The following is a 19,123-nucleotide window of genomic DNA, read 5'->3' as shown; positions in this document are numbered from 1 at the left end:
TTACCACTGATATTTTTGTCGCATCTGTTCATAGTATTTAAAGATATCAATTAACTACAGACAGAATATTTCACTCTGAAATATGCGCCATTTGGAAACATCTGGCACATTAAAACTGTGTGCTGAACCGGAAGTTGAGCCCGGAGCCTCGATACCCACGGGAAATGCTTACCGACAGGCGTGACTCATGACCCGTTTCCTCAGCTTTACATTGTATCCGGGACTGGTCTCTCTGGAAGAAGAGCGCGGAGATGTTGCTTAGCCGCAGCCTAGCGTACTGTTACCGGAAACGGGAAACAATAAAACTAATATTGAGTTAGCTTGTGGCTGTTGTTTGTGTTTCAGGTAAACTGATATAGATCTGTGTAATTTTCATGTTTCAGATCGAGGATAATATACTCTGCATCGGAATCTACGATGTTTTGAAAATTCTTCGTACATCCATAGTTGAAATGGAGGACAGTGGGGCGTCTGCTGGTATAAATTTATATTAAAAATGAAGAAATTCCTCCATCTGTATTTAAGGTGTCGATTTCATTTTGGCAACTAGTTTCAACGTCGTAACAATGTCATCTTCAGGCCCATACACTTGTTGACGTCAACTGCGTGCGGCTGATACTAGAAGTCAGTGGTGAGATACGGAGTAGTTAGTAACCACCTTCCACATGGAGCACGTCCGTATCTCACCACTGACTTCTAGTATCAGCCGCACGCAGTTGACGTCAACATGTGTATGGGCCTGAAGATGACGTTGTTACAACGTTGAAACTAGTTGCCAAAATAAAATCGACACCTTAAATACAGCTGGAGAAATTTCTTCATTTTTAATATAAGTTTTGAGAATTAGTGGCAAGAAAACCGAACCGAGAAGTCTATCTAATTTTTGAGAAATTTCAAGACTCTAAGGGTAGGAATGACACTTTAAAAAAATAAAAAGAGACTTATTAAGAGCATTACCTGTTAGAGGCAGGAATCTTGTTTCGAGCAACGGTGTGACACTTAGTTTTAACCTAAAAATAATTTTTTTTCGTTAACTACTGTCTAGTTTAGTTTGATAATTAGGCACGATAGATCATTAACGCTACGGACAATAAGGTCACTTACTTGGTGTCCTAAAATAATTTGGATTTTTTTTACTAAGCAGCTCAATACTGCTCCTGCACAACTTCATAGATATAGCCTCCAATAATGTCTGAATTGGTTGATTTGTTTGCGATCAAATGCAGTGAGGTCCCGTGTCTTCCTCATCTCGTGCACAGCTTTGCCTAGTGGTAGGATGGGCAGCACTCTACGACTGTTTGTTGATGACACAGTAGAGTTCGGGGAAGTGTCGTCTTTGAGTGATTTTGAATGATTTTGGAAGGATACAGGGTGAGCCGGCCGGTGTGGGCGAGCGGTTCTAGGCACTTCAGTCCGGAACCGCGCGACCGCTACGGTCGCAGGTTCGATTCCTGCCTCGGGCATGGATGTGTGTGATGTCCTTAGGTTAGTTAGGTTTAAGTAATTCTAAGTTCTAGGGGACTGATGACCTCAGCTGTTAAGTCCCATAGCGCTCAGAGCGATACAGGGTGATTTGGACACAGCGGAAAAATGCTCCTGTCAGAACATAAAAAGCCGAACTTACTCCTGTTTAAAAGTCTCTGACCGAAAAGTGGAGTACCAGCTGCCACATTCTACGTTCCTCAACACCTTCAACAAATTTTCCAAAAGTTTTGGCATGCAAACGTATTCACGCTCTTAGTAACATGCATTTCACCTCTCACTCCCACTGTAAATCGTTCACACCCATTAGTCCATCGCTGCAAGTCGCTAGTACCCATCCACTTGCATTTGCCCACTCTCACTCATTCATTCAGCCCAACACATTGTCATTATCTCTTTGTTTTTCTAACTGTGATTGTCTCCTGTCTCAGAGTTACGGTCCCCATCCTTTTGTGCTACTGTTACTGCGTCCTCTCACTGTCATTATCTCTCTCTTCTTCGTTGTTATTGTCATTGTGTCTGTCTTTCTTTATCATTGGCTCTCACCCACTTCCACTTTATTCTTCTCTTGACAACTGTCTATTATCTTCCAGTATTTATTACTTTTCTGTCTCTTTCCCACTGCCGCTGTCGCCACTAATATTTTGATAGTTAACTTACGTAAAATTTAAATAATGCAAAACCTATTTTAAGTGTCAGACGTTAATTTACATGCACAAAAACTTTGCGTCTGCTTCAGTACTACAACATGGGACTCCCAGAATCCTTTTCATGATAACTGAGACACTTTACAGCATATTTTTCCGTTCTACGTCACTTTATAAACTACGTTTTCACCTCACGCCTCGTTTTACTTGTACAAGTAGAGTACTGTAAACCTCTACACATCGGAAACGGTTAAGATATGAAGAAAATTTTCAAGATCGTTCGACATTGGGATCTTAGAAATGTACTGTATAAACTACAGCCATTTACTGTGCGCAGCCGTCTTACAATCCGCGGCTCGGTTTTGGTGGACGTGGGGTTTGAAAACGGGAAGATAGAACTTATAGATGAATGCCTAGAGATTTTACCGTTAAAATTTGAGTATTTTGCTGCTGTTAATTATTTAGGTATTCGCTGCTGACGGCGAAAACTGGTGAGAAACGCTTTTTTCGGATTTTCTCAGGAACCGCCCATGGACTATGTGGTAGCGTCATAAGCCCTAGCTCAACGTAGAGCACATCTAACAAGGAGAGGCCGCCAATTGTGAAATTCAGATTCGATTCATACTGCGCATAATAAAAGCTCATGGTCAGAGGTGTAATGTGGCACAGCACCAAGACGCACTTCTCCACCGTTGTCGATTAATCGACAGTTAAAAGAAACCGTTGCGGTGAAATACTCTCTACGATTAATAACTATCTAGAGCGTCGTGGCGCAGCGGTAAGCGCTCGGGTTCATTATCCGAAGGTCACCGGATCGAATCTCGCGCCATGCAACATTTTTTTTTTTTTTTTTAGTATTTGGCGACTGCGAACATCAACATGTTTTCCGCAAGCAAAGTTGTATTTCACAAATGTTATTAATTGTCTTCATAATGTTTACTACGTATAGTTAACGGAAGACGTAGAAATGATATTCCGAAACGAATACGTATAGTGTAAGTCAAACGTTCCAATTAGAATAGAGACCCCACGAACACAAATTTACTGTGGCGGGTATGAAATATAAACTCCGTTACTCGCTCGTTACACTTGAAGGACAGATGTTGAATGGGCCGAAACGAGCCACCGCATAACAGCGTAGTTGCCTGATAACTTCGAAAGAAGGTAGATGCGGTCCCTAGGGCAACTTATAACATCGTCGAAAATCAGTGCGTACGTGAGAACTTTGGTACACCCTGTTAAACAAATGGAAAAATGGAGATGGTACAATTGGAGAGCGATCCGGGCCCTTCGCATGAAAGTGATGTGATCGAAGAAGATTCTACACACAGTGAAGTGGCGAAACAACAATTGAAAAATGCGTTGGTGTATTTTGAAAGCCTCCTTCGTAACAGTAATCCCATCGTAGCAGAACCGTCAACATCAATCAACGAAGAAGCCATGGTAATTGGGGAAGAAATGTTGCAGAATACGCTGGAAATGCTCGCCGAAAAAATCCTCGTTCATGATGAGGAACTGATAGACATTAATGAAATCGACGATAATAATGCCTACGAAGACGTTGAAACGAGTCCCATTGCCAACGAATCATCAGACGAAAACGAGCCGGACGAGAAGAAAAAAAAAGGGTACGACTATATTTCTCTGGATTACAAAATTAGAGCTGTCAATCTGGCCAAAGAACATCCAGGCTGGAGTCTCAAAACTCTACAAAAAAAAAAAAAAAAGGGGGGGTGCTCTCGTTTGACAAATATGGGCTATTTATCCAGGTGGGAAGAGCAAATCAAACGTGGCGGTAGCAAATTTGATAAAAATTGTACCATCGACTCATGGGTGCATGATCGCTTCGTAGAAGCTCGACAAAACTTCCAGCAAGTTACTACCAGAAACCTGCAGCAGTGGGCCTTAGGCGCTGCAAGTCTGTTCCCAGATTTCAACTTCAAAGCTTCAAAAACATGGGTCACCGAATTTAAAAAGAAGCATGGGATTCGGCAACGGAAAATCACAAAATTTGTTTCCCTGAAAGAGACGGCTACCCAAGACGAAATTTTGGCCACAGCGGACACACTTCGACAAAGATTTCATAATTAATACTGATCAAACAGGTACGTAAAGAGCTGTTCACAAATGTCATATGACATGATGATAGAATGTGATAATCTGATATATGATAGACAACACAGATTTCGTATATTTCTTATATAAACGATATTTTTATATTTTGTTTGTCAGGGTGCCAGTACCAGTCCACGTTCAACAGAACTCTCGCCGAAAAAGGGTCAAAGGCTGTCCTGGTAACCCGACACGACATGAACAAGGTGACGCATTCGTATACGGCACAATATTCAATCACGATATCTGGACGAGTCTTGCCTCTTGTTTTCGTATGCCTCCAAGAGTCCACAGGTACGTTTGGACCCAGAGAACAGAAGACAGTCGACGAGTACGCCAAGAAGTATACCAACGTTGTTATTACATCCTCCAAATCCGGTAAACTAACAACGGGTTTGTTCATGGACTTCTTGCGTAATGCATTGCAACCATACGTACAAAAGAAACAATTTCTCCTTCTGATTGACTCTTGGGGTGGGCAAACGAACCCGGCGTTATACGATGAGATGTTCCAGGACGATAAGAAGTTACCAACGTGCACTATAAAAGTCATCCCTCCAAAGTGCACTCCTCTCATCCAACCGTGTGACGTCTATTTTGACCGGCAGGTAAAAAATTTGATGAAGCGCCTTCAAAATTGTGCTATTTTAATCGAACGAAACCGTGACATCAACTCCAGAGACGATTGTATAAAAATCCAATCCATCGTCCACCACCAATTGTCTTCTCCGATTTTTGACGATATGATACGATACGCGTGGTATGCATCAAACCTGACGAACGATACTACAATTTTTTAGAATGTCAATCAGGTATGTTTACCAACAGCTAATTTAAAAAACAATTGTTCTTGTAAAAACGCGTCGTTTATCAGATGTGCTCGATGCCGTGCTGCTTTCTGCTTTCCATGTTTCTATGATAACTATCACTCTGGTTCGTGCGATGCTCCAGCTACTTCTGGTCACTATTTGTTAATTATGTGCCAGTGTATACCGGACTTTTCAATAAATTGTATCCACTTGAATATTATTCGTGATATTGTGATTTATTTCAAGTATTATTTTTCCACGACAAACGAGTTTCAACAACTTATTATATGCATAATTGTTGCAACGGATTGCCGGGAATATATATATATATATATATATATATATATATATATATATATATATATATATATATATATAATATGTGTGTGTACATTTGAATTACAAAAAACAAATAATAAAAGTTGCATGGCGCGAGATTCGGTCCGGCGACCTTTGGATTACGAACCCGAGCGCTTACCGCTGCGCCACGACGCTCTAGAAAATTGTTAATCGTAGAGAGTATTTCACTGCAACGCTTTCTTTTAACTGTCGATTTTCTCGACAACGGCTGAGAAGTGCATCTTGGTGCTCTGCCACATTACACCTCGGGCCATGAGCTTTTATTATGCGCAGTATGAATCGAATCTGAATTTCACAATCGGCGGCCTCCCCTTGTAAGGCAAAAAGAACCAACAGATATGCTCCATTTGGCTAAGCCGGAGGAAGGTTGCAATATTCAACTTTTGACCCTGTACTGTAGGATTGTTACAGTAAGACGATCCTTCTGTTGGATATACAAATGATCCCTCGACCGAAGGCTATCCAAAACAACACTAGAACCAGAGGTACGATCCCCAAAATCTCGTTTTTATTAGCGGTTGTTTGGAAGATATTGAAATCACATGCTGTAGCATGTGTATTGATTATTGGTATTTGGTGTGATGAATGACAGCTTGCTGTAAATGTATAAAAATAGAAGATTATGCAGATGAGTAGGAAAAACACTCCTGTAATGTTCAAGCACAGAATTGGTAGAGAGCTTTTTAATATCCAGGCATAAATTTGCGAAGCGACATGAAAGAGAGTGAGCAGATAAGATCAGTTGTATGGTAAGCGATTGGTTGACTTCGCTTTATTGGAAGGATTCTAGGAAAACCTAGATCATCTATGAAGGAAGCAGCATATAGAACACTTGTGCAATACATCATTCATCACTGCTCGAGCGTTTGGGATCTCCATCTCATTGGATTCCAGGAAGACATCGAAGTACACTACTGACCATTAAAATTGCTACACCAAGAAGAAATGCAGATGATAAACGAGTATTCATTGGACAGATATATTATACTAGAACTGACATGTGATTACATTTTCACGCAATTTGGGTGCATAGATCCTGAGAAATCAGTACCCAGGACAACCACCTCTGGCCGTAATAACGGTCTTGATATGCCTGGGCATTGAGTCAAACAGAGCCTGGATTGCGTGTATAGGTACAGCTGCCCATGCACCTTCAGCACGATATCATAGTTCATCAAGAGTAGTGACTGGCGTATTGTGACGAGCCCGTTTCTCGGCCACCATGGACCAGACGCCTTCAGTTGGTGAGAGATCTGGAGAATGTGCTGGCCAGGGCAGCAGTCGAACATTTTCTGTATCCAGAAAGGCCACTACAGGACCTGCAACATGCGGTCGTGCATTATCCTGCTGAAATGTAGGGTTTCGCTGGGATCGAATGAAGGGTAGAGCCACGGGTCGTAACACATCTGAAATGTAACGTCCACTGTTCAAAGAGCCGTCAGTATGAACAAGAGGTGACCGAGACGCGTAACCAATGGCACCCCATACCATCACGCCGGGTGATACGCCAGTAATGCGATGACAAATACACGCTTCCAATGTGCGTTCACCGCAATGTCGCCAAACACGGATGCGACTATCATGATGCTGTAAACAGAACCTGGATTCATCCGAAAAAATGACGTTTTGCCATTCGTGCACCCAGGTTCATCATCGCAGTGCACCATCGCAGGCGTTCCTGTCTGTGATGCAGCGTCAAGGGTAACAGCAGCCATGGTCTCCGAGCTGATAGTCCATGCTGCTGCAAACATCGTCGAACTGTTCGTGCAGATGGTTGTTGTCTTGCAAACGTCCCCATCTGTTGACTCAGGGATCGAGACGTGGCTGCACGATCCGTTACAGTCATGCGGATAAGATGCCTGTCATCTCGACTGCTAGTGATACGAGGCCATTGGGATCCAGCACGGCGTTCCGTATTACCCTCCTGAACCCACCGATTCCATATTCTGCTAAGAGTCATTGGATCTCGACCAACGCGAGCAGCAATGTCGCGATACGTTAAACCGCGATCGCGACAGGCTACAATCCGACGTTTATCAAAGTCGGAAACGTGATGGTACGCATTTCTCCTCCTCACACGAGGCATCACAACAACGTTTCACCAGGCAACGCCGGTCAACTGCTGTTTGTGTATGAGAAATCGGTTGGAAACTTTCCTCATGTCAGCACGTTGTAGGTGTCGCCACCGGCGCCAACCTTGTGTGAATGCTCTGAAAAGCTAATCATTTGTATATCACAGCATCTTCTTCCTGTCGGTTAGATTTCGCGTCTGTAGCACGTCATCTTCGTGGTGTAGCAATTTTAACGGCCAGTAGTGTAAATTCAGAGGCGCGTTGTTATATTTGTTACTGCGATGTTTCGGGAACTGAGGTGGGAATCCTTAGAGAGAAGGAGAAGTTCTTTTCGCGATACACTACTGAGAAAGTTTAGAGAGCTGGCATTTGTAGCTGACCACAGAACGCGAAGTAGAAGTGCCTGTGTCATTAAAAAGTACGATGCAGTTCGAATGTGCATGCATGTCCTAAGGAACGGGCACTGCAGGGAGGAAGGTATTTGCAGTTACGAATCTGAACCACCATCGGCTGTATATTGGACTGACGACAACGAAAATTTGTACCGGATCAGGTCTCGAATCTGGATTTCGCAGTTTATAGGAGCGGTCACCTTAAGTGCTTCGACAATCCGAGCACGAAGAACGGCCATACCCACACTTCCATATGACGTTGTCCTTGTCTCACAACGTATATTTCCGTACTGGAAGGACGTATTCATTGAGAATCGAGGACCTGGTATTGGCAAACAGCACAAAGTAACAGTGGTTGTGTTATTAAGAAGTACGATGCAGTGGTCCTTCGGACATACATGCCTTTCAGAAGCAACACTAGATTGAACTTTTTACAAACACGGGCACTACAATGTCGTATTTATCCGCCAATACCAGGCTAGCGATTTTCGGTTAAATGCCTCATCTGTATGGTAATTACAGTAAGTAAACGAGTGCAAGTTGTGACACAGGGACGACGACATATGGGAGTCTGGTTCTAGCCGTTATTTGTACTCAGACGGGAGAAGCTCGTGTAAAGCGGGAAATCCGGTTCGTGCCCCAGTCCGACACAAATTTTCATCGTCGTCATTCCAACATACAGCCGATGGTAATTCAAAGTCGCAAATGCGAATACATTTCCTGTAAGACTAAAGAACGATTCTACTGCCACCAAGGCAACGATGATAAGAGAAATCAGGCACCATACGGTTGCGTTTTTCGCTTGTTCCATTTGCGAATGGAACGGGAATGGGAATGACTAGCAGTTGTTCAAGGTACCCTCCGGCGTGCATATTGTGGTGGCTAGTGGAGTATGGATGAAGATATGGACGTAGATGTACCAGTTAAAGATATTATGACATTGCGTTTATGTACCACTCTGAATTAGTACAGTTGCTGAGGAAACAAGAAATGTACACCACGACAGCAACTGCTAAATTAATTCCTCATCATTGTAATTATGATATTAACTTATTTACTGTCCATGTGTAGACAGAAAACAGTTTTCATAGCCGACATTTCTCGAATGTAGCAATTACGAATTTCATTGCGCAGACTAAACTGAAAGTCCATTTCGTTTCGTTTAAGTTTACCATTTGCTCACTTTTCCTCCAGAACGGAAGTTGTCGGTTCCTAATGCAGCCGTTTGGTGGAAACACGTTTAGAACAACGGAAGTTCCCATTACGCCATCTGCTGGCTTCTTGAAAATAGACGTGTCGGAAACACTGGCCGGTCGCGCCGGTTTTATTAACACAGGATCAGATTAAGTTTGAGTTTGCCGTAACAGCGTCGTTAAGACGTCGTGTCAATGGCTCTAAAGGCCGGGGCAATTTGCAAGTGTCTCGGCGGGACTAATTTGTTTGGCGGATAGTTGGCCGCCCCGCGCAGACTTTATCGGCTGGCGGCACGCAGGGCAGGCAAGGGCGAGGGCGAGGGCGAAACACCGTCCACTGGCGGTGACAGCCGGCGCGATCCGCCCTCCCACGCTCCGATCTCCACTCAATCCGCGAGCATTTACACTTCTCATAAGCAAAGCAAGAATCACACAAATGACGACTAGAATGTTAAGAAACTTAGCTAAAGTGTACAATATGTGATGTGCCACAAATTTAAAAAAGGAAATGAGAATATTTAGGACCGATCCATTTCTAGTTTGACGCTAGTAGTGCGGACACGGAACGGAAAGATTGCCATTTACGGCGGTAACCTCAGCAACATTCACAATATTGTTCATGGTAAATAAATCCGCCACATTTTTAAAAACCTTTTATTGACCGAATTCATGCACGACAGAAGTCGCTATACACTACCACGTTTTCGGGATCTTAGCCCCATCGTCAGATGTATCTGAAATCGAACGCTGATACAGCACACATGTGAGACCAACGCGGCTACGGCAAGTGAACAGATCAAAGAATAAAAAGATATGACTTAGAGTCCCTTAAACGTCAATTAAACGGCGAATAAATACTAGGCTGCAACAAGCAACAAACTCCAAATGCCATATTAACGCCGCTGGTAGAACAAGCAAAGAACCCCCAGTACCATGACATCCCCTTGGTATTTGGGATTCCTCGCTTGTCACATCCTGGTATTTGTTTTGGGGACTCAAAGTGATATATTTTTATTCTTTGACTTGTCATATAACATTATGACGTTCAGGAATTTTATGAGTATTCCTCGTAAGTTCTTTGTTTGCTGCTGTTCACTTCATAATTTGTCTACCGTTGTGTTCTACCCCTCGTTGCAATTTTTGATATTGTGACAACTAATTCTGAGGTATCACTAGTGGGGATATTACTTGGGCGATGGATATGTACGCTGTTGTGTACTTCATAAATCAAATCGCGACTTTTAATTTGAATGCGGATAGTTTTTCCTAAGAACTGCGGTGATTCTCATCTTTATGAGTTACGAAAATCTTTTATAAAAATAAAAAGATAAAGTTTTATTCTTTTGTGCGTCATATTTTGTATACTGTCTATTTTTTGTTTTTATAATATTTGGTATGTACTATAATAACCCTGTTGTGTCAAAATAGTTTCAATGCTAACCAGTACGTATGTATATTCTGCTTTGATGCGACTTGTGTGCACGGGTACACTTCTTAATGCTGCATCTCACATTTTGTCGTTTTTAAGGACTTTTGTTATTACGCTTCATTTTCTGTAATGTCAAGTAGTAGTATACCTTGACATATGTTACATGTATACTCGTTGTTTTAACATGTAGGGGCCTGATCATGGCATTAATGAGATGGCGAATCTTGTCGTGTAACTAAAACAAGAATTTGTGAAAAAAAATGGCTATTTGGTCACTTTTCCTTCGTAAATGTTGCAGAACAGTTTTGGATCTTCCACAAATAAAAATTTATTCACTTCATTATCGGTAGCGTGGGTGTACAAGGATAAGAACGTGAACCATATGGCGGTACATATATAAACTCTGCACTCAGAAGCACGTCATCGATTTTACTCTCTTACATTCAAAGAGATACGCCAACACACAATAGTTAGTATTTGGTCTGGGACATGGTGTTCCAGAAGAAAATTAAAAATAGTCTCCATACCTGGTTCAGACATTTAAAAACGATCACCCATACCTTTCCTGCGGTTAAAATAAAAGGATTTCCATCAAACATCGGACAGAAGAGTAAACTTAGAAATTCCAAAAATCATACAAAACACGGAACGTAACACACAAACACACACACACGCACACACACACACACACACACACACACACACACACACACACACACCACAGACAAACACACACACACACACACAAGCAAGGCAGAGCCGCAGAGGACCTCCTCATTAGGAATATTTGAGGCGGGATTACCTGACAACCAAGATAAACCTCACAAAAACCTTGATCCCAATCGGAGGAGGAGCTGGAATTATATTTTAATTGCGGGACAATATGTCTCAGGCAAAGAATATGAAAACCTAGTATGTGTGAAGTGCCTTTGCACGTATATGTACACACACTTAAAGCTGACGAGCTACGTAGCTTGCGCAGCGTTCTAACGTCGCTATCGAACGAGTTTCTTTTTCACGTCTTTCATTCCCTACTCCTGAACATTGGGCGGGCTGCTCTAGAACTTTGTCCTTCTCACGCGAATATCGCAGTAGGTTGGAAATGAGGCATAGTGGATCCCAATTTTGAATATCTGGGGGCAGATTACCACTTCTGGCTGTCGACTGACGACTGAGGGAACCTGCTGAAAGTTGATCGGAAGCAGGGGACGCAACTATTTTTAACTTATTTCCGGGATCATGTTACCTACTATTCCTGACAAAAATAAAAATAAATACATGTGTGTGTGTGTGTGTGTGTGTGTGTGTGTGTGTGTGTGTGTGTGTGTTTGTGTGTGTGTGTGTGTGTGTGTGTGTGTCACTGCTTTATTTTTTGATCTTCCAATCTCATTCGTGAAAGGTGAGAGTAGGCTGATGATCTTGTGATCTTTCAGCCATAGGATTAGTTGTTTGCTGCTTTAGCTCCACTTATTTACTGATGAGAAGAAAGGACATTTTGAATATGAATATACCGTCTTTTGCTTTATATTTTCTAATTTGGATTTTTTTTTAAATTCTGGATTTGGTTGGTAAATTATAATCCAACCATTCATCTTACAGTGAGAGAAACCTCTCTACAGCCTCACATTGGGTTACAGACAGTAGAGCTGATAGCTGTTTCCCAGTTTGTTATTCTTATAAGAGATGGTTGGTATTGCTGGCTGGTGTTCTTTGCAGTTCCGTTTCGATGTAGACTTCAACTGTTTTCTTCATTCATTGTGCTGTTGTATGTGGCGCGTAAGTGCAAGTAACGATTTCATCTTTGTATGGTATCGTTGTCTTTGTATTGTTTCTTAGTCTGTTCAGTCCGTTTTTACTAGTAACTGGGAGGAGGCGCTATTTAAATGATTTTATATTGAATATTTCGTATATGGCGTTGTTTGGCGTTTGTGTGTTTGATCATGTAGTTAATCTTAATATTCCTCTTTGTGTGCTGAATAATCTTTTTGTTTGGTTTCCATTAGCCATCGAAACAGGCGCACCATATTCAACTTCAAGTCTAATGAAAGTTTTACGTTTATGTACAAATGTTTCATTTGAAACGCAGTTTATGCAATCTTTAATTAGTTTTAAATGTCCTAGTCATCATCTTGCTTTTGCTATGATGTCCATTTCAGGCTTCCATGCTAACGTAGCATCCATAGTTAGTCCAAGATAATTAGCTTTCGTTTTTTGTGTTACTTCTTGTTCCCATAATTTTAATGTAGTGTTCTCATATGTTTGTTCTTTTTACTGTTGGTAAACTTTTTGTGTTTGAAAACGAAAGCTGTTGTAACCTCACAAGCCAAACTTTGCTTATCTGCACTGATTAATATCGTGAGCGACTGCGGGAGCGTATGCGGCTTGTGTTATTCATAACAGGGAACCCCTCTGCACCTTACCCAACTAGCCGGGATTTGGGTGAAGAGTACAAAGATTCACAACAGACCAGATTTCAAACAGCCCACTTTGCCCTTTGGCAGAAAGAGATTTTCTGTTATTACTCGACGATGGCCATGAATAACTCGGGCAATAATCCGGGGAAACTAAACATTTAATGCGACTGAGAGCTCTAGAAGATTTCATTAATCTTTATTATCGCGAGATATCTTACGAAGCTGTCTCCCCCGCCCCGCAAACAAACAGGTATCCGCTGGATTCAGATGGCAAACGGAATGCAATGCCGTGAGATGTATGTTGTAGTTTTGTGGTATCACTGTGGTATGGTGGTGTCTAGAAACTAAACTACCGTACCAACTGGTTTGCTTTTTTTTTTGTGGTTGTTCCCCTACTTGTAGAAACCTATGCAACTATTTGAAATAAAGTTTTGCACGTGTATCATGATTTGCATATTTTGTGTTTATTGGACTGGTAGCGTCATTCTCAGAAAGACAGAATACCATAGAGAGGCAACACTGCGACCAGAGTGAAGCAAATTGGACAACCCCTCGCCATATGAAAACAGAGGGGTATGGTACATTATAGTACGTAATGAAATACAAGGTGTTTCACAATATTCTGGCGATTTCAGATTTGAATATCATACAAACTAATCGCGAAACAAAGTTGAATATTTTACACAAGGTACAAATTTTTTTCAAGTTTACTTATGAAATACTACATTCAACAGTTGACATGGATTCGCTTCTACACAATACTCGAGGCGTTTCACACAGTTTCTGATCTTTCGTAACTGCTGGTGGAATTCTGGAAATTTCATCGTGAATTTTAACTGTTGGAAGCTTCTCGGCCGGTCTGACTACACTCTATACCTTCATATAAACTCACAGGTAAAAGTCTAGGACGGTTAAATGAGCCACTCGACACGGCGCGTTTGGAAATTACACGGTTACCAAACGCTTCACGGAGAACTTGCAAGCCCTTGATACATGTGTGACACGTCGCGCAGTCTTGTTGGAACCAAGTTTTCGTAACGAACGAGGAGGGTTTGCCTGTAAACTGCTATGCACGCATTTGATATTCTTGGGAGTTCCAACGGTTTTCCGAGGGATGGTTCACTTTCGATGAATGTCCTGGCAGTTCCACGGAAATTTCTTACCCTATTCAGAATTGTTCCACGAGTAGGAATTGGATATCGCGACTGAATCTTGAAATGCTCACGAAAGGCACGTTGCACGCATACGACAGATTCGCTGTAGCCAAAATAGCAGTCAACCGCGATCTCATGATGTTGCTTCGACCAGTACGACATGATTACTGACCTGTATATGGGATGACGCACTACTTATAGACAATTCGCACTACTAATAGACGGCGCCACCGTCGCTGAATATTGTTTGTAAAGCGCGTTATTCAAATTTGAAATCGACAAAATATTGTGAAACACCCTGTAAATTTTCGTATTCACGTAATGTTAAACACATGAAAGATCTTTCTGTGCTAGTGTATAACATAAATGTGCAAAAACAAATAATATTTCTAAACAATACACTCTTGAAATCAATTATGTTCGTATCTTTATTACTTTTATGGGTGCAGTTATATGCTGCACAAACGGTAAGCATGATAACGAAAGGAAATTCGGCAACCGCTTTAAGTATTCTATTGTAGGAGACGCACACACAAGCAATGAAAGGTGCCCAGGTAGCCAAGAACAACAGAATTTTATTACTACAGAGAAAGTGCACAACAACGTTAGCAACGGAAACAGCTCCTGAGTAAAAACAATATAAAGTTGGCCTCGATCTAATGAATGTTTGTCGCAAACACGACAACAGTTTCTGCATCTGCAAGCACAGTAACTGTCTCTCGCTGTCGAGAAACACTGCCATTGGCAAAGTCTGTATACACGGCAGTAGCGATATCTCTGGTTTCTCTGGCAAGCGCTACGCTGTGACGAATAGACTCGCGGCACTTCCAATGTTGAGTCAAGGCGTCGAGGTCTGGAAAATTCACACTGACTGGCGATCAAAGAGTGGAACCCCTTCACGCGTCCACTAGCACGGGGACCATCACAAAAATCTTCTGTCACTTCTGCGATATGGTTAGTATTCTAATCTAGGCTTCACAGGATGCGGGTATGTGATGTCGTCCGATCTCAGACTAACATGGTCACGTCAAGGAGTTAGATGATAGAAAGTGAAGGGTAGCTGTTTTAAGGGCTGAGGGAAAAAAGTGCTACGTCAAGTGTCATGGGAAAAAATCCCTGACTGGCACGCTGCTGGGCGGTGTCCTATGAAGGTCGCCCGACGGACGAATATTGGGGAGCTGTCTGGTGTCATGTGACTCGCGGACGCGAGCTTGTGCTGGCTGAATCCGGTGGATGTGGCGCTCCCAATACTGCAGCGGCTGTCACGGACAGAATGGGCGAGGTTCCGATACAGGCGCCTGAGGTGGTGGCAACCCGCAGCCTTTCTCAGTGTGGCGTGTGGATGGATCGTAAGGCACCAGCCGTACGTTACATTGTCTCTAGGACCACAAGAAAGACTGGCAGTGGCGCGTAGGTCACGAAGGTAGGCCTGAGCTCGCGTCGCTCGCTCAACTCAGCAGACAAAATGCGTTTCCAAATCTGATAACTCGCAACTGGGTCTGTGCGTACTGACGAGAATTGCAACTTCTACTGGAATCTGCTGTCATGAAATCTTAGTCGCACAACAAAATTTAAGATCAATTCTCGACATAAATTATATAAAGGCTTGAAACCTCCTGGCAGATTAAAACTGTGTGCCGGACCGAGACTCGAACTCGGGACCTTTGCCTTTCGCGGGAAAGCGCTCTACCAACTGAGCTACCCGAGCACGACTCACGCCCCGTCCTCACATCTTTACTTCTGCCAGTACCCCGTCTCCTGCCTTCCAAACTTTACAGAAGCTCTCCTGCGAACCTTGCAGAACTAGCACTCCTGAAAGAAAGGATATTGCGGAGACATGGCTTAGCCACAGCCTGGGGGAAGTTTCTAGAATGAAATTTTCACTCTGACTGAGACGAGGTACTGGCAGAAGTAAAGCTGTGAGGAGGGGGCGTGAGTCGTGCTCGGGTGGCTCAGTTGGTAGAGCGCTTGCCCGCGAAAGGCAAAGGTCCCGAGTTCGAGTCTCGGTCCGGCACACAGTATTAATCTGCCAGGAAGTTTCATATCAGCGCACACTCAGCTGTAGAGTGAAAATTTCATTCTAGATGTAAAGGCTTGTTTGTAGCATTTAGTCTCTTCTGCTTAACAGCCCTCGTTCATACAAGATGTGGTGGCTTATACAACAAATAATTATTTTGGCATGATTTTAATTTTATTACACCCCAATACAGCTGTAAGAAATTATTAGTTTGCTCATGGACTTCCTGTCATTTAGGGCTAATAACAGTAACACTCCATAATAGTGGCTTCCAATAGAAGATGCAGTTCTCATTTGTACATAAACAGTTACAAGAAACGCAGTCTCTCAGTTGAGTTGAGCGAGTTCAACCTACCTTCGTCACGTACTCGCCACGACCTGTCTCTCTCGTGGGCCTCCGCTTGTCTTCAAGTTCGCACACATTCTATCTGTCTTTCAAAGAAACCATAGATTGACGAGTGGCTAAAGTGAGAACGCCACAATTCTTTCGGCTGGCGATCTGTTGGCGTCGGAAATCGACCATGTGACGTCCCTCTCACCTGCTTTTGAGAGAATTCATAGTATTTCGTTGTTTCCGTACTATAATTTGCTTGTTGTGACAGTACGTTATTTCAAGGCAACGGAGCATTGAAGACATATTACAAACACGTCACTCTTGGTAAAATTTGTAGCAATTAAATTTCAGCTAAAGACACAGCAACTGCAAAACTGCTTAGGAGATTCTAAGAAGGACGATAATAAAGTGCGAAATGCGAAACGGTGTACGATCGCTGTGGTCGCATGGTTGGAGACTCATGGTTACTGACTTGAAGAAGTACGTTCGCGTTCCCCTACATGCTAATTTCTTTCTTTTTTTTCATCTTCGCGTTTGTAACAAGTCCCGGGACTTCGTTATTCATGTACTACAAATATGTTCTACAATAGTCGGTGCTAATTGTGTACATAAAGAGTGCACTCTATCATGAATATGTTTTGATGTTATGATTTAGTGACTTCAATGTGATTCAAAAGTGAAAGATGACATTGCTGCGAGTGAAACAACCAACAATGTCAATGGACGCCACGTGACCGATTTCCGGTTTCAACTGAACACCAACTGCACATTGTTGGTACTTTCTCATTTTAATCACTCGTTCACAATGGCTTCCGATAATAGCACAGCATGGCACCTCAGGAAGCGCTAACACCATACCACAGAGTCTCTATGTATATATCTATGCTTGTTCCAAATACTCTTTTGGCCAATATAGGTCGTCATGTGTGTAGTGGAGATACGAGTAAATCCACAGTCCCGGTGCAGATGAGTAGAGCGCGCAGTGTATCTATGCTACAGTCTCCAAGAGTGGCAACCTATTATCGCCTCTATTGGATTAGAGCCTGACAAGTCTGCATGGCTATCAAAGATATTTCTGTGCAGTTTCATGAGTATTGTGAGGGCAGTTGATAAGATATTGCGATGCTACGGTGAAGGATAATAGTCTGTAAATCTTATGACTTGCAGTTGACATGTCGACTCAAGGGAAGATGCTGCAGGTGTCGTCGTGCTGACAGAGTATGATCTTCGCCACGCCGTCGCCCTGTCCATGCGGACACGTGTCTCACTGCAGAGGAGTCCATTTCTAGTTTCAAGACCCGTGACGTGGGTGCACGATCTGCATGGCCGAGCAAACAATATGTCTGTTCTTTCGGGCGCTAGTAGCATGACGCCGTTGAGATCATGTGTGGCGTTGGGTATGACCGTCCTGAACGCATCGATCGCATATTCGCATGACTGGTAGGCGTTTCTCCTGTTTGCACCAGACATAACACGGTGTTCTTGCAAACACTAGCTTTCAAGTGCGACTTCTAAATGAGAAACTCGCTGCGTAATCTTTCCTTACATACATGTTGTAGATGGCGTTACTTGTAGCTACTTTGTGGAGTTGGGCTGAAATACTGATTGTTTATATGTATATATATGAACATGTAGCACTCTTCGTGGTTTGACATTTTTAATCTGCCGTCTTCATGGTGTTCGAAAATTAGTGGCTAGCAGCGTATTAGATTATTAGGTAATGTAATTTATAAGATTTGTTAAAAACATTTCATCTGTAATTTCCCTTCACGTTCACGTCTGAGTCTGTCAACACCAAGACGCTTTAGAGCTAATAAGGGAAATACATAATTAGTATTTGGCTTTACTTTTATTTTTTATAAGCAATTTATAATGCGTATCTTCTAGGTGATCACTGATATATTATGCTGCAAAAGATGCAAGACGATTGTATTCTGAAAATGTTGTATATCTTTGATTTTTCGTTCGTGGTTAGTATCGTTTGCCACAGCCAGTAGACAGCAAACGTTACATATGATGACAAATCTCTATACATAAAAGGCGAGGTCCTGATTGACAATTTTTGTAAATTCATCCGCTACGGCGCTGAAAAGGAAGATGAAGGTTTTTATGGAAATATTACATTGTGCAAACATTTTTGAAGCTAACTCTATGAAAATTTGTATTTGGCTTCTCTATTAGAAATAAAACATACGCATGTCACTGTTTTTGGAAATTCAACCCCCAAGGCCGTGAAATAGGGAGTGAAAAGTTTTACGAAAATATTTTATTTCGAAAGCATTTTTAAAGTTAAATCTTTGAAAAATACTGTTTGGCTTCTCGGTTGGAGAAAAAAAAGTATGTTTTTCATTGTTTTTGGGAAATCAACCCCTAAGGGGGTGAAAGAGGGTCAGCCTGATTCACTGAATCATCATCGCCCAGCCCAAACCGCTAAGGATAGAAACTTGAAGTGTGGAGAGCGTGTGGATCTTGCACTGTAGCCGTCGTTTGAGAAGGGATTGTCCGAAATCCACTCATAAGGGGGTGAAAAAGGCTTTTTGAAAGTATGTCACTGTTAAAAGAATTTTGAAGCTAGAACTACGAAAACTGGTATTTGGTTCCTCAGTCAGAAAATAAAAATACAACTTTCAACATTTTTGGAAATTCAACCACTAAGAGGGTAAAATATTGGGTGAAATTTTTCTTGAAATTGAATAATTACTAAAGAA

At 42.2% G+C, this 19,123-nt stretch overlaps 1 non-coding gene across 1 annotated transcript; it reads left to right on the top strand.

The window, feature by feature from the left end:
- The first annotated feature begins 16,004 nt into the window (after nt 1–16,004).
- On the top strand, nt 16,005–16,079 carry Trnas-cga (transfer RNA serine (anticodon CGA)). Its single transcript has one exon. It is a non-coding gene; the product is annotated as a tRNA-Ser (tRNA).
- Nucleotides 16,080–19,123: the final 3,044 nt, after the last annotated feature.

The sequence above is a fragment of the Schistocerca serialis genome, chromosome 1, assembly GCF_023864345.2.
Source record: "Schistocerca serialis cubense isolate TAMUIC-IGC-003099 chromosome 1, iqSchSeri2.2, whole genome shotgun sequence".
Taxonomy (NCBI): domain Eukaryota; kingdom Metazoa; phylum Arthropoda; class Insecta; order Orthoptera; family Acrididae; genus Schistocerca; species Schistocerca serialis.
The sequence above is the reverse complement of the archived record's forward strand: the minus strand, read 5'-3'. Positions and strand labels throughout refer to the sequence as shown.